This window comes from Schistocerca americana, chromosome X (assembly GCF_021461395.2).
Source record: "Schistocerca americana isolate TAMUIC-IGC-003095 chromosome X, iqSchAmer2.1, whole genome shotgun sequence".
Lineage (NCBI taxonomy): Eukaryota > Metazoa > Arthropoda > Insecta > Orthoptera > Acrididae > Schistocerca > Schistocerca americana.
In genome coordinates, this window is record NC_060130.1 from 12,533,383 (window position 1) to 12,544,532 (window position 11,150).

An 11,150-nucleotide genomic window follows, 5' to 3' on the forward strand; every position below is an offset into this window, starting at 1 on the left:
ATCCCATGGACCTTCACATTGACAATGAAACACAAAAATTGCATCAGGATTGAATACAAAAGTCACGATGACGACCTAAGCACAAGATGAGTGAATCTCCCAAGATGTTGTGCTTTGAGTGGGTCCAGGGAGACCAGTATCACATTCCGATGCACCAGTGCAGGTTTGCTGGAACCCTTGGACCATCAGATTGACCATGAAACACAGAAATATCATTCGGATTGAATCCAAAATGCACAATGCCGACTGAAGTACAAGAGGAATGAATGTTCTAAGAGATTGATCTTTATGCGGCTCCAGGGAGACCAGTATTTGATTCCGATGCAGCAGTGCAGCTCTACAGTATCCCATGGACTTTCACATTGACGATGAAAGACGGATATTGCATCGGGATTGAAATCAAAAGGGACAATTCCGACTTATGTACAAGAAGAGTGAATCTTCTGAGAGTATGTGCTTTGAGCGGCTTCTGGGATACCAGTATTAGATTCCGATGCACCAGTGCAGGTTTAACTTATAACCTGGACCTTCACATCGACCATGAAACATAGACATTTCATCGGAATTGAATACAAAAGGCACAATGGCGACATAAGTACAAGAAGAGTTAATCTTCTAAGATTTTGTGTTTTGAACGGCTCCTTGGGAGACCAGTATTAGAATCCGATGCACCAGTGCAGGTTTACTGTATCCCTTGGACTTTCACACTGACCATGAAGCACAGAAATTGCATTGGGGTTGAATACAAAAGGCACAAATCCGGCTTAATTACAAGAAGAGTGAATCTTCTAAGAATTTTTCTTTTAGCGGCTCATTGGAGACGAGTATTAGATTCAGATGCACCAGTGCAGGTTTTCTGTATTTTTTTGTCGTTCACATTGACCATGAAAAACAGAAATTGCATCGGGACTGATTACGAAAGGGACAAAGCCGACTTAAGTACAAGAAGAGTGAGTCTTCTACGAGTTTGTGCTTTGAGCAGCTCCTGGGGGACGAGTATTAGATTCCGATGCACCAGTGCAGGTTTACTGTATCCCTTGGACCTTCACATTGAGCATAAAAGAAAGAAATTATTTCGAAATTTGAATACAAAAAGCACATTGCCCACTTATTTAAGAGAAGAGTGATTCTTCTAAGAGTTTGTGCTTTGAGCGGCTCCTGGGAGATCAGTATTAGATTCCGATGCACCATTGGATGTTTACTGCATCCCATGGACCTTCACATTGACAATGAAACACAGAAATTACATCAGGATTGAATACAAATGGTACAATGACGACCTAAGTACAAGATGAGTGAATCTCCCTAGATTTTGTTCTCTGATCGGGTCCAGGGAGACCAGTATTAGATTCCGAAGCACCAGTGCAGGTTTACTGTATCCCTTGGTCCTTCACATTGACCATGAAACACAGAAACTGCATTCAGATTGTAAAAAAAAGGCACAATGCCGACTGATGTACAAGAAGAGTGAGTCTACTAAGATGTTGTGCTTTGAGCGGCTCCTGGGAGACCAGTATTTGATTCCGATGCAGCAGTGCAGGTTTACAGTATCCCTTGGACTTTCTCATTGACCATGAAAGACAGATATTGCATCGGGATTGAAATCAAAAGGGACAATGCCGACTTAAGTATAAGAAGAGTGAATCTTCTGAGAATTTGTGCTTTGAGCGGCTTTTGGGATACCAGTATTAGATTCCGATGCACCAGTGCATATTTAACGTATCCCTTGGACCTTCACATCGACCATGAAACATAGAAATTGCATCGGGATTGAATACAAAAGGCACAATGGCGACAGAAGTACAAGAAGAGTGAACCTTCTAAGATTTTGTATTTTGAGCGGCTCCTTGGGAGACCAGTATTAGATTCCGATGCACCAGTGCAAGTTTACTGTATCCCTTGGACTTTCACATTGACCATGAAGCACAGAAATTGCATTGGGGTTGAATACAAAAGGCACAAACCCGGCTTAATTACAAGAAGAGTGAATCCTCTAAGAGTTTGTGCTTTGAGCGGCTCCTGGGAGACCGGTATTAGATTCCGATGTACCAGTGCAGGTTTACTGTATCCCTTGGACCTTCACATTGACCATGATACAAAGAAATTGCATCGGGGCTGAATACAAAAGGCACAAGGCCAACTTAAGTACAAGAAGAGTGAATCATCTGAAAGTTTGTGCTTCGAGCGGCTCCTGGGAGACCAGTATATGATTCCTATGCAGCTGTGCAGGTTTACTGCATCCCTTGAACCTTCACATAGACCATGAAAGACAGAATTTGCATCGGGATATAAATCAAATGGGACAATGCCGACTTGCGTACAAGAAGAGTGAATCTTCTGAGAGTTTGTGCTTTGAGCGTATCCTGGGATACCAGTATTAGATTCCGATGCACCAGTGTAGGTTTCACTTATCCCCTGGACCTTCACATCGACCATGAAACATAGAGATTGCATCGGGATTGAATACAAAAAGCACTATGCCGACTTAATTACAAGAAGAGTGAATTTTCTAAGAGTTTGTGGTTTGAGCGGCTCCTGGGAAACCAGTATTAGATTCCGATGTACCAGTGCAGGTTTACTGTATCCCTTGGACCATCTCATTGACCATGAAACACAGATATCGCATCGGGATTGAATACAAAATGCACAATGCCGACTTAGGTACAAGAAGAGTGAATCTTCTAAGAATTTGTGCTTTGAGTGACTCATGGGAGACCAGTATTATATTCCGACGCACCAGTGCCGGTTCTCTGTATCCGTTTGACCTTCACTTAGACCATGAAACACGGAAATTGCATCGGGATTGAATACAGAAGAGAAAATGCCGACTTAAGTACAAGAAGAGTGAATTTTCTAAGAGTTTGTGGTTTGAGCGGCTCCTAGGAGACCTGTATTAGATTCCAACGCACCAGTGCAGGTTTTACTGTATCCCGTGGACCTTCACATTGACCGTGAAACATAGAAATCGCATCGGGATTAAATAGAAAAGCCACAATGCCTACTTAAGTACAAGAAGAGTGAATCTTCTAAGAGTTTGTGCTTTGAGCGGCTCCTGGGAGACGAGTATTAGATTCCGATGCACCATTGCATGTTTACTGTATCCCATGGACCTTCACATTGACAATGAAACACAGAAATTACATCAGGATTGAATACAAATGGCACAATGACGACCTAAGTACAAGATGAGTGAATCTCCCGGCTGGCCGCGTTGGTCTAGCGGTTCTGGCGCTGCAGTCCGGAACCGCGGGACTGCTACGGTCGCAGGTTCGAGGTCTGCCTCGGGCATGGCTGCGTGTGATGTCCTTAGGTTAGTTAGGTTTAAGTAGTTCTAAGTTCCAGGGGACTTATGACCTAAGATGTATCCCTTGAACCTTCACATTGACCATGAAACACAGATATCACATCGGGATTGAATACAAATGGCACAATGCCGACTTAAGTACAAGAAGGGTGAATCTTCTAAGAATTTGTGCTTTGAGCGGCTCATGGGAGACCAGTATTAGATTCCGATGCATCACTGCAAGTTGTCTGTATCCGTTTGACCTTCACTTTGACCATAAAACACGGAAATTGCATCAGCATTGAATACAAAAGGGACAATGCCGACTTAAATACAAGAAGAGTGAATCTTCTATGAATTTGTGCTTTGAGCGGCTCATGGGAGACCAGTATTAGATTCCGATGCACCAGTGCAGGTTAATTGTATCCCTTGGACATTCACATTGACCATGAAACAAAGAAAATGCATCGGGATTGAATACTAAATGCACAATGACGAATTAGGTACACGATGAGTGAATCTCCCAAGAGTTTGTGCTTTCATCTGCTCCTTGGATACCAGTATTAGATTCCAATGCACCAGTGCAGGTTTACCGTATCCCTTGGATCTTCACATTGACCATGAAACTTGGAAATTGCATTGGGATTTAATACAAATGCACAATGCTGAGATAAGTACAAGACGAGTGAATCTTCAAAGAATTTGTGCTTTGAGCGGCTCATGGGAGACCAGTATTAGATTTCGATGCACCAGTGCAGGTTTACTGTATCCGTCTGACCATCACTTTCACCATGAAACACGGAAATTGCATCGGGATTGAATACAAAAGGGACAATGCCGACTTAAGTATAAGAAGTGTGAATTTTCTAACAGTTTGTGGTTTGAGCGGCTCGTGGGAGACCTGTATTACATTCTAATGCACCAGTGCGGGTTTACTGTATCCCTTGGACCTTCCCATTGACCATGAAACACAGAAATCGCATCGGTATTGAATAAAAAGGCACATAGCCGACTTAAGTACAAGAGGAGTGAATCTTCTATAAGTTTGTCACTTGAGCGGCTCATCTGAGACCTGTATCAGATTCCAATGCACCAGTGCGGGTTTACTGTATCCCTTGGACCTTCACATTGACCATGAAGCACAGAAATTGCATTCGGATTGAATCCAAAATGCACAATGCCGACTGAAGTACAAGAAGAGTGATCTTCTAAGAGTTTGTGCTTTGAGCGGCTCCTGGGAGACCAGTATTTGATTATGATGGACCAGTGCAGGTTTACTGTATCCCTTGGCCCATCACATTGACCATGAAACACAGAAATTGCATCGGGATTGAAATCAAAACGGACAATGCCAACTTAAGTACAGGAAGAGTGAATCTTCTGAGAGTTTGTGCTTTGAGCGGCTCCTGGGATACCAGTATTAGATTCCGATGCACCAGTGCAGGTTTAACTTATCCCCTGGACCTTCACATCGACCATGATACATAGAAATTGCATCGGGATTGAATACAAAAGGCATAAGGGCGACATAAGTACAAGAAGAGTGAATCTTCTAAGAGTTTTTGCTTTGAGCGGCTCCTTGGGAGACCAGTATTAGATTCCGATATACCAGTGCAGGTTTACTGTCTCCCTTGGACTTTCAAATTGACCATGAAGCACAGAAATCGCATCGGGGTTGAATACAAAAAGCACAAAGCAGACTTAATTACAAGAGGAGTGAATTTTCGAAGAGTTTCTGGTTTGAGCGGCTCCTGGGAGACCAGTATTTGATTCAGATGCACCAGAGTAGGTTTGCTGTATCCCTTGGAACTTCACATTGACCATGAAACACAGATATCGCATCGGGATTGAATACGAAACGCACAATGCCGACTTAAGTACCAGAAGTGTGAATCTTCTTTGAATTTGTGCTTTGAGCGGCTCATGGGAGACCAGTATTAGATTCCGATGCACCAGTGCAGGTTTTCTGTATCCGTTTGACCCTCACTTTGACCAAGAAACACGGAAATTGCATCGGGATTGAATACAAAACTGACACTGCCGACGTAAGTACAAGAAGAGTGAATCTTCTAAGAATTTGTGCTTTGAGCGGCTCATGGGAGACCAGTATTAGATTCCGCTGCACCAGCGCAGGTTTTCTATATCCGTTTGACCTTCACATTGACCATGAAACACAGATACTCCATCGGGATTAAATATGGAGGGCACAATGCCGACATATGTACAAGAAGAGTGAGTCCTCCATGAGTTTGTGATTCCAGCGGCTCCTGGGATACCAGTTATAGATTCCGATGCACCAGTGCAGGTTTACCGTATCCCTTAAACCTTCACATTGACCATGAAACACTGAAATTATATCGCGATTGAATACGCAAGGGACAATGCCGACTTAAGTACAAGAAGAGTGAATCTTCTAAGAGTTTGTGCTTTGAGCGGCTCCTCGGAGACCAGTATTAGATTCCGATGCACCAGTGCAGGTTTACTGTATCCCTTGGACCTTCACATTGACCATGAAAAACAGAAATTGCATGGGGATTGAATACAAAAGGCACAGTGCCGACCTAAGTACAAGAAAAGTTAATCTTCTAAGAGTTTGTGCTTTGAGCGGCTCCAGGGAGACCAGTATTAGTTTCCAATGCACCATTGCAGGTTTACTGTAACCCTTGGACCATCACATTTACCATGAAACACAGAACTTGCATTCGGATTGAATACAAAATGCACAATGCCGACTGAAGTACAAGAAGAGTGAATCTTCTAACAGATTGTGCTTTTAGCGGCTCCTGGGAGACCAGTATTTGATTCCGATGCAGCAGTGCAGGTTTACAGTATCCCTTGGACTTTCACATTGACCATGAGAGACAGATATTGCATCGGGATTGAAATCAAAAAGGACAATGCCGACTTAAGTACAAGAAGAGTGAATCTTCTGAGAATTTGTGCTTTGAGCGGCTTTTGGGATACCAGTATTAGATTCCGATGCACCAGTGCATATTTAACGTATCCCTTGGACCTTCACATCGACCATGAAACATAGAAATTGCATCGGGATTGAATACAAAAGGCACAATAGCGACTCAAGTACAAGAAGAGTGAATCTTCTAAGAGTTTTTGCTTTGAGCGGCACCTTCTGAGACCAGTATTAGATTCCGATGCACCAGTGCAGGTTTACTGTAACCCTTGGACTTTCACATTGAACATGAAGCACAGAGATTGCATTGGGGTTGAATACAAAAGGCACAAATCCGGCTTACTTACAAGAAGAGTGAATCTTCTAAGAGTTTGTGCTTTGAGCGGCTCCTGGGAGACCAGAATTTGATTCCTATGCAGCTGTGCAGGTTTACTGCATCCATTGGACCTTCACATTGACCATGAAACACAGAAATCGCATCGGGATTAAATAGAAAAGGCACAATGCCTACTTAAGTACAAGAAGAGTGTATATTCTAAGATGTTGTGCTTTGAGCGGCTCATGGGAGACGAGTATTAGATTCCGATTCACCAGTGCAGGTTTACTGTATCCCTTGCACCTTCACATTGACCATGCAACACAGATATTGCGTCGGGATTGAATACAAAACGCACAATGCCGACTTGAGTATAAGAAGAGTGAGTCTTCTTTGAGTTTGTGCTTTGAGCGGCTCCTGAGAGACCAGTATTAGATTCCGATGCACCAGTGCAGGTTTACTGTAACCCTTGGACCATCACATTGACCATGAAACACAAAAATTGCATACGGATTGAATACAAAATGCACAATGCCGACTGAAGTACAAAAAGAGTGAATCTTCTAAAAGATTGTGCTTTGAACGGCTCCTGGGAGACCAGTATTTGATTCCGACGCAGCAGTGCAGGTTTACAGTATCCCTTGGACTTTTACATTGACCATGAAAGACAGATATTGCATCGGGATTGAAATCAAAATGGACAATGCCGGCTTAAGTACAAGAAGAGTGAATCTTCTGAGAATTTGTGCTTTGAGCGGCTTTTGGGATACCAGTAATAGATTTCGATGCACCAGGGATATTTAACGTATCCCTTGGACCTTCACATCGACTATGAAACATAGAAATTGCATCGGGATTGAATACAAAAGGCACAATGGCGACATAAGTACAAGAAGAGTGAGTCTTCTAAGATTTTGTGTTTTTAGCGGCTCCTTGGGAGACCAGTATTAGATTCCGATGCACCAGTGAAGGTTTACTGTATCCCTTGGACTTACTCATAGACCATGAAACAGAGAAATTGCATTGGGGTTGAATACAAAAGGCACAAATCAGGCTTAATTACTAGAAGAGTGTATCTTCTAAGGGTTTGTGCTTTGAGCGGCTCCTGGGACACCAGTATTTGATTACGATGCAGCAGTGCAGGTTTTCAGTATCCCTTGGACCCTCACATTGATGATGAAACACAGAAATTGCATCGGGATTGAATACAAAAGGCACAATGCCGACTTAAGTACTAGAAGAGAGAGTCTTCTACGACTTTGTGCTTAGAGCGGCTCCTGGGAGACGAGTATTTGATTCTGATGCACCAGTGCAGGTTTACTGTATCCCTTGATCCTTCACATTGACCATGAAACACAGATATTGCATCGGGATTGAATACAAAAGGCACAATGCCGACTTCAGTACTAGAAGAGAGAGTCTTCTACGACTTTGTGCTTTGAGCGGTACCTGGGAGACCAGTATTAAATTCCGATGCACGAGTGCAGTTTTACTGTATTCTTTGGACCTTCACATTGACCATGAAACGTAGAAATTGCATCGGGATGGAATACAAAATGGACAATGCCGACTTAAGTACAAGAAAAGTGAATCTTCTAAGAGTTTGTGGTTTGAGCGGCTACAGGGAGACCAGTATTATTTCGATGCACCAATGGCAGTTTTCTGTATCCCTTGAACCGTCACATTGACGATGAAATACAGATATTGCATCGGGATTGAATACAAAATGCACAATGCCGACTGAAGTGCAAGACGAGTGAATCTATTTATAATTTGTGCTTTGAGCGGGTCATGGGAGACCAGTACTAGATTCAGACACACCAGTGCAGGTATTCTGCATACGTTTGACCTTCACTTTGACCATGAAGTACAAAAATTGCATCGGGATTGAATACAAAATGCACAATGCCGACTTAGGTACAAGAAGAGTGAATCTACTAAGAATTTGTGCTTTGGGCGGATCATGAGAGACCAGTATTAGAATCCGGCGCACCAGTGCAGGTTAACTGTATCCCATGGACCTTCACATTGACCATGAAACACAGAAATCGCATCGGGAATAAATATAAAAGGCACAATGGCGACTTACGTACAAGTAGAGTGAATCTTCTAAGAGTTTGTGCTTTGAGCGGCTCATGGGAGACCAGTATTAGATTCCGATGCACCAGTGCAGGTTTACTGTATCCCTTGCACCTTCACATTGACCATGAAACACAGATATTGCATCGGGATTGAATACAAAACGCACAATGCCGACTTATGTATAAGAAGAGTGAGTCTTCTACGAGTTTGTGCTTTGAGCGGCTCCTGAGAGATCAGTAGTAGATTCCGAAGCACCAGTGCACGTTTACTGTATCCCATGGACCTTCACATTGACAATGAAACACAGAAATTGCATCAGGATTGAACACAAAAGGCACAATTACGACCTATGTACAAGATGAGTGAATCTCCCAAGATTTTGTGTTTTGAGCGGGTCCAGGGAGACCAGTATTAGATCCCGATGCACCAGTGCAGGTTTACTGTAACCCTTGGAGAATCACATTGACCATGAAACGTAGAAATTGCATCGGGATGGAATACAAAATGGACAATGCCGACTTAAGTACAAGAAAAGTGAATCTTCTAAGAGTTTGTGGTTTGAGCGGCTACAGGGAAACCAGTATTATTTCGATGCACCAATGGCAGTTTTCTGTATCCCTTGAACCGTCACATTGACGATGAAATACAGATATTGCATCGGGATTGAATACAAAATGCACAATGCCGACTGAAGTACAAGACGAGTGAATCTATTTATAATTTGTGCTTTGAGCGGGTCATGGGAGACCAGTACTAGATTCAGACACACCAGTGCAGGTATTCTGCATACGTTCGACCTTCACTTTGACCATGAAGTACAAAAATTGCATCGGGATTGAATACAAAATGCACAATGCCGACTTAGGTACAAGAAGAGTGAATCTACTAAGAATTTGTGCTTTGGGCGGATCATGAGAGACCAGTATTAGAATCCGGCGCACCAGTGCAGGTTAACTGTATCCCTTGGACCTTCACATTGACCATGAAACACAGAAATCGCATCGGGAATAAATATAAAAGGCACAATGGCGACTTACGTACAAGTAGAGTGAATCTTCTAAGAGTTTGTGCTTTGAGCGGCTCATGGGAGACCAGTATTAGATTCCGATGCACCAGTGCAGGTTTACTGTATCCCTTGCACCTTCACATTGACCATGAAACACAGATATTGCATCGGGATTGAAATCAAAAGGGACAATGCCGGCTTAAGTACAAGAAGAGTAAATCTTCTGAGAATTTGTGCTTAGAGCGGCTTTTGGGATACCAGTAATAGATTTCTATGCACCAGTGCATATTTAACGTATCCCTTGGACCTTCACATAGACCATGAAACATAGAAATTACATCGTAATTGAATACAAAAGGCACAATGGCGACATAAGTTCAAGAAGAGTGAATCTTCTAAGATTTTGTGTTTTGAGTGGCTCCTTGGGAGACCAGTATTAGATTCCGACGCACCAGTGCAGGTTTATTGTATCGCTTGGACTTGCACATTGACCATGAAGCACAGAAATTGCATTGGGCTTGAATACAAAAGGCACAAAACCGGCTTAATTACAAGAAGAGTGAATCCTCTAAGGGTTTGTGCTTTGAGCGGCTCCTGGGACACCAGTATTTGATTACGATGCAGCAGTGCAGGTTTTCAGTATCCCTTGGACCCTCACATTGACCATGAAACACAGAAATTGCATCGGGATTGAATATTAAAGGCAAAATGTCGACTTAAGTACAAGAAGTGTGAATATTCTTAGAGTTTGTGCTCTGAGCGGCTCCTGGGAGACCACTATTAGATTCCGATGCACCATTGCAGGTTTACTGTATCCCTTGATCCTTCACATTGACCATGAAACACAGATATTGCATCGGGATTGAATACAAAAGGCACAATGCCGACTTAAGTACTAGAAGAGAGAGTCTACTACGACTTTGTGCTTAGAGCGGTACCTGGGAGACCAGTATTAAATTCAGATGCACGAGTGCAGGTTTACTGTATCTCTCACACCTTCACATTGACCATAAAACACAGATATTGCATCGGGATTAAATACAAGAGGGACAATTCCAACTTAAATACAAGATGAGTGAATCTTCTAAGATTTTGTGATTTGAGCGACTCCTGGGAGACCAGTATTAGATTCCGATGCACCAGTGCAGATTTACTGTATCCCCTGGACCTTCACATTGACCATGAAACACAGAAATTGCATCGGGATGGAATACAATATGGACAATGCCGACTTAAGTACAGGAAAAGTGAATCTTCTAAGAGTTTGTGGTTTGAGCGGCTACAGGGAGACCAGTATTACATTCCGATGCACCATTGCAGGTTTTCTGTATCCCTTGAACCGTCACATTGACGATGAAATACAGAAATTGCATCGGGATTGAATACAAAATGCACAATGCCGACTGAAGTACAAGAAGAGTGAATCTGTTTATAATTTGTGCTTTGAGCGGGTCATGGGAGACCAGTATTAGATTCAGACACACCAGTGCAGGTTTTCTGCATCCGTTTGACCTTCACTATGACCATGTAGTATAGAAATTGCATCGGGATT